At 45.7% G+C, this 6000-nt stretch overlaps 1 protein-coding gene across 2 annotated transcripts in view; it reads left to right on the top strand.

Moving 5' to 3' along the window:
- Window positions 1-6000, top strand: part of GRIA3 (glutamate ionotropic receptor AMPA type subunit 3) — a 282338-nt gene that overhangs the window by 205670 nt on the left and 70668 nt on the right. The window lies entirely within an intron of this gene.

Below are 6000 nucleotides of genomic sequence, written 5' to 3'. Positions count from 1 at the left end.
GCGGGCCTCTCACTGTTGTGGCCTCTCCCGTTGCAGAGCACAGGCTCCGGATGCGCAGGCTCAGCGGCCATGGCTCACGGGCCCAGCCGCTCCACGGCATGTGGGATCTTCCCGGACCGGGGCACGAACCCATGTCCCCTGCATCGGCAGGGGGACTCTCAACCACTGCGCCACCAGGAAAGCCCTCTCATAGTACTTTTGAACCTCTACTTTAACGATCTGTTTTCCAGTTTACCTGTCCCAACTAGTCTATGAACTCCTTGAAAACAGAAGCCATGTCTGATTCATTTCAATATGCCATGGCCTGACACATAATGGAAGTCCAATAAACATATCTTGAATGAATTAATGAATGAACAGAATGGCTCTGCCAAGGGCTTGCCCATGGGCGAAGTACAAAAGAATTATACTAATAGTTATAGGGCTTTTTAAAAGGGGTACAGTAGTATCTTCAGAGCTCCTCGGGGACTTAGCTTTAAAAGGTTTTGGCCTCTGATTGGGAAGGTCAGATCTTGGGCCACCCAGTGAGGCACATGGAAATAAACAAAACTGGACATAAGAACCACCCATTGGGTGAACCAGTCCCTAGAAAACTAACCCAAGTGCAGGTGGCAGTGGCAGAGGTTTAGTTCTAACAGACAAAGCTTACTTGCAACCACCAGTCCCTGTCTAAACAACAGGTTAGCGGAAGGAGAGGAATTTAGGGGGTGGATATATTGAGAAGAGTCTGGCAAGAAGCAAATGTCCACAAGTTAGCTATTGGACTGAGGTTTAGGATAAAGACTCTAGCGCTTGAGACAGGAATTAACAAGAATAAGGTATAGCTCTCCAATCGTAAGATAGTACTGGGGTCACTAAATAAGTTTTTGGAACAGGTCCTAAGGAACAAGCACAAAGGCAGAAGCTCATTTCTAAAAATAAGGGCACACAAAGGGAATTAAGGCTTAAAATGAGACTGGACCTCAAGTACCAAAACCAAGGCACCATCTTCCAGTCACACAAGCTGCAAGGCGATTTGAACCTTAGCCCCCAGCTGTGGGGCTGGACCCTGTCTTGGGTCAAGGCTGGTCCTGGGAACTGGGGCAGGGCTGAATTGCAGATAAGATGCAAGTGAACCCAGTTATGAGAAAGAAGAACTTCTAAGGCCAGAGAGAGGGGCTGAAGAAGGGACAGAGCACCCGTCATGCTTTCTGAGAAAACTGAGAAGCTCTGAACCATCTTGACACAGCTGTAACCTCTTTACAAGTTGGTGATCAAGTCCTCTTCTACTTCCTGTCCCTAATCTGCCCAGCACTCAGGCTCTAAGATGTCCCGTCTTGCTCACAGCTCTCCCCTGCTCTTAGCACATTACCTGGTGCATAAGAGATACTCACTTTTTGCTTTAATGAATGAATGCCTGGCACATAATAATGCCCAGCCAGTATCCATTAAATTGAGTTCATGGCGAGAGGTAATCCTATAATATTTTTATTATTATTAGCTACCATTTGTTGCATATTTACTGGTCACCAGGCATTGTGCCAAGTGCTTTACAAGCATTATGTAACTTAATCCTCAAAACACTATTAACATCATTCTACAGATGAGAAAAATTGAAGCCGAGAGAGGTGAAGTCTCATATCAAGGCCAAACAGCTTGTTCTGACACAGTGGTTTGAACCCAGGTCTCTGCCTATGAAGTGTGTGTTCTTTAACCATTGCCGCATACCGCCTAACAGCCAAGTGTTGCAGACCCATCCCATCCTAAAAGATAGTTGAAACACATTGCAAAGGCCCTTGGTGCCTTAGCCATTCTGGGGGGAAGAGTATTTGGCCACATAAACCTGACAAGGAATTTAGGGGCTGTTTCCACCAGGGCAGAGTAACTGGCATGGGCTCTACCAGCCCGTTATGTCTCAATTGCCATAGCGTTCTACTGTCTCAAGAGAAAGCCTGTCACGCTGTGTAAATAGCTCAGTGCCCTCCTGTCACTGCACAGGACATTAAACACAGTGCTGAAGAGCAAAGCAAATTTCTTGACATTGTTCAGACAAAGACCAGCTTTCTCAGTGGATTCTGGTTTCTCCTCTGGCATGTCCTCTGTACTGCACCCACTTAATCTCCACATTCTCTTCCTCTTTCCAGTTTGTGTATGTGTGAGTGAGGGAGCTTGAGAATTAGCAAGTCCCGTATTTGTTTCGTAATTTAGAAACCAACTCTCTGCTGCTGAATAGGTAAAAATTCTCCTGGAGGAGCCTACCCGTCTTTCTCACCCAGTTCTTTCTACTAAAGATAAAAGCAATAGCCAGGGAAGGCTCTTACAGAAATGTCCTCCTCCCTCCCCTGACCTAGAACAAGTGTCTGGTGCTTTCTGAGATTATAACACAAGGTGATTCCCAGGAACCGAGAACAAACCAACCTACTTGAGTGGGCTGCCAAGTTCCACTTTCCTCTAAGATGTGTGGCTATGAAAAATGGACGTTCTTCTCATGCTTAGAGTGGGAGCTGTCTGTAAGGGAGGATGATCTAAGCTAAGTGAGTCTTCCTCTCCATTTAGAAGTTTTCATCTTTCGGCGTTGGGAAGTTTGCAACTTCTCTGTCATTGATAGAAATGGAGAAAAGTGAAAACAGGCATTCATTTCTGGCAGGCCTGGTCTCCTATGGTTTGCAAGTTGCTTGAGAAAAAGAAGGGCAAACCCCACACCCCCCACACCCCCCGGTGACTTCCCTAAGTGCTTAATAAGCAAAAGGATGGAGAACATGGAAGTATTTCTTGCAATAACACGAAAACTACACAGAGAGACACAGCTTTATCTTTAGGGCATTTTCTCTTATACTTTTAGTATGTACAACAGATCAGAGTAGGAAAAAAATGAAGAAAGGCAGAGATGAAAAAAGCTTTGCAAAGGAGATTTCAGTATCTGCCATAAAGTCTCAAGAAAGAGTCAAAATAAATTAAACTTGTTAAAGAAGAAAGAAGCCAATCAGCCTCTTTTCAGATGAGTCCTAAATGTTTTGTTTTTTTTTTCCTCTAAAGGAAATCAAATCAAGGTTGATGTCTGGGCCACCTTGTATCGCTAAGGTGGCTATTTTTGAAACAAATGTCAGTAGGACACAATGTGCCCCTGTTACATAAGCTCTTCAGAACATCATGCACTTGAAACTGTCCACCTGCTTTTAGAAGTTTTGATTTTGAGCTTAGTGTCTGTAACATTGCCACATGGCAGTTGTCCTCAGACCACAAGTTTTTACGGTTCCCAAATAGCATGTGTTTTAAGAGGACATTTTAAAACATTTTGTTGCTAGCAGGGCTCTTAGATATTCTTTAGCCTACCTTTTCATTCATTTTACACATAAATGTGGAGACTGGCCAGGACTGAACATTAGAACTGCCTATTGGGTAAACCAGGAAACCAAGTCCTGCTATAGGACAGGGATGACAGGAATAGTGGCAGGTATTGTGACAAAGTCACAAAATCACACAGCTTGGCAGAGCTTAGACTATAACTCAGGTTTCATGATTCCTGGTCCAGTGCTCTGTCCACTGAGTCATTGGTTCAGTTTACTAAGCATGTCCAATTATGGGAAGATAATCCTACCTGCCTTCAAGGGGCTTACAATCTAGTTGGATTATGAGCTTTTCCATCTGAGATACCCATCCTGTTTATCTGTGGCCTCCAGGATAATGTAATACACATCTCTAGTTATTACTTAAAATATTTGAAAACACAGATAGGCAGCTGAGGGTTTCTGCCCTTTGAGAGGAGATACGATCTAACAGAAAAAGAGAGTCAGGACAAGGGCTGGAAGGAAACTGAGGTCCTCATTGACAAAAGGACACCTCCCGGTGGGCAGCTGCCATGTTCCTTATGTTCCTAGCACTTAGAACTAAGGATAGGAAAGGACAGACAGAATACTACCCAGATTGGTACCTCTGGCTTACAAGAGAGCAGAGAGCTTGGGGATGGAGATGAGGCTGGAGGACAATTGATTCCAGGTCACATCCCCTGGGCATCTTCAGACTCCTTCACACTCCTGGGACAAACGGCAATTTTACAGATGCTATTCACACTGACATTTCTCTACCTAGAAGAAATTGTCTCTTAAGTTGTCACTATCCTAAAATAGATTCGTTTTCCATTAAGAAAGACAGAAAGTCGATCTGTCCTTCCAGCTAAAAGGCAGAGAAGCAAGGGTGAAATAACAGATGCCAAATATTCTCTTCTGTTCTTCAGGTGATTACACTGGGCTTTGGCAGGAGGGCTGATGGCTTGATAAAAGCACCCCTCTCTTTCAAATGAGGCATATGAATTCCAGGAAGGAGCATTAAGGATGCATGGAAGTCTGCCATTCTGAGCAGACACGGTGGGGAAATATTTCCAACCAAATTTAGTCTCACGAGGCCTTTACCCAGCTCCAGGGACACTCCTTTATCCTCACTTTGTCTTTAACTCTCTCAGCTCCCCAAGGACAGGGAGCCCTAACCAAGAGATCCAGACTGGGACATCTGTTCTGTATAAAGAAATGAGGAGATCCTGTTGTGACACTGCTTGTTGTTGCAGAGGTTTAAATAGACCTCATCCCTTTCTCCAGATCCAAACAACTGCAGACATTAAACATCCCATAGAGTACAGCCAATAAAGCAGTTTAAGTCCAGGCCCCCAACAGGTAGCAATTATATTCCTATCGTCTAACTTGATTCTGTCCCACTCCTTTCTCCAACACATTTAAACTTTCTAAACGTGTCTGCCAAAGGCTACTAGAACCTTATGGCTGATACAGGGATGAGGGGTCAGGTCACGTCTGCCTCTTCTCTCAAATGACGTATAATATCTTATGCACTACACGCCAATGCATTGCCTACCCACTCTCTCTCATCCTCCCCCTTGCTTTCAACAAGTGCTTTAAAATTGTAGCTGACAAGCTCCTGCTCACGCACAGTCTCCAGGTGGGTTACGTTTTGCATCAGATCATCGGATGATTAAGCTGTAACATAAGCCTTTCAGCTCAAAAAAAAAAGTTTTAAATGACATTTAAACTAAGCGTCATGGCTGAGACTCGGGCCTCAAGAGGTCAGATTCCAGGGAGAGGACTGGGGTCGGCTGCGTGAGCATGGCCTGAAAGATGCTAGTGTGCCACAGCTAGCCGGGAGGGAGTCCGGGAAAAAAAAGTCTGGACCTGCCTAAGAGTCAAGAGACCATTGTTTCGCGGTGCCCGAGGAGAGGAGATTCAGAACACCGCCTAAACGAGCTCCAGAGACGGGCACAAGCCGCAGCTATCAGCGTGGACACCGCAGACGAGCATGAAACGCTAAGGCTGCTGCTGCGCCACCCAGAAGCCGGTGTGCAAGCACAGGTCACTATCCACACCTGCCCTCCCAGGAGCCTGTGCAGCCCGCCACTGCCAGGGTCCCGTGGTCCAGGAACAACTTCCCCGGGAGAACGCACGGCGCGCCTCAGGCTGGTGCAACGTCACGCAGGCCTCTGCCGCCGCAGGCTCGCCGGGCATCTGTGCCCCTCCCTCCCTGCCCCACCCCCACCCCCGGCCTGAGTGAGCCAGAGCCCCCGCATCAGCTGCTCCTTTAATCCCTCCCTGTCCAGGCAGGAACGGACGCCCTCAGGCAACCTACACGCAAAGGTGGGTCCAAATCCAAAGCTGAATGAACCCCGGGAGCTGTGCGAACAAAGAAGAGAAAGGGAAATCTCTCCCAGCAGCCTCAGGAGCAGCGGATTAAAGCTCCACAATCAACTTGATTGCACCCTGCACCTGTGGAATACATGAATAGACAACGAATCATCCCAAATTGAGGAGGTGGACTTTGGGAGCAACTGTAGTCTTGGGATTTGCTGTATGAGACTGAATAGTTTCTGATTTATATGATTATCATAGTTTAGTTTTTAGCACTTGTTATCATTGGTGGATCTGTTTATTGGTTTGGTTCTCTTCTTTCTTTTTAAATTATTACATTTTACATTTTTTTATTTTAATATTTTTTAATTCTTTATTTTAATAACTTTATTTT

The sequence above is a fragment of the Lipotes vexillifer genome, unplaced genomic scaffold (genome assembly GCF_000442215.2).
Source record: "Lipotes vexillifer unplaced genomic scaffold, Lipotes_vexillifer_v1.1 scaffold1524, whole genome shotgun sequence".
In the NCBI taxonomy this organism is placed as follows: domain Eukaryota; kingdom Metazoa; phylum Chordata; class Mammalia; order Artiodactyla; family Lipotidae; genus Lipotes; species Lipotes vexillifer.
The sequence above is the reverse complement of the archived record's forward strand: the minus strand, read 5'-3'. Positions and strand labels throughout refer to the sequence as shown.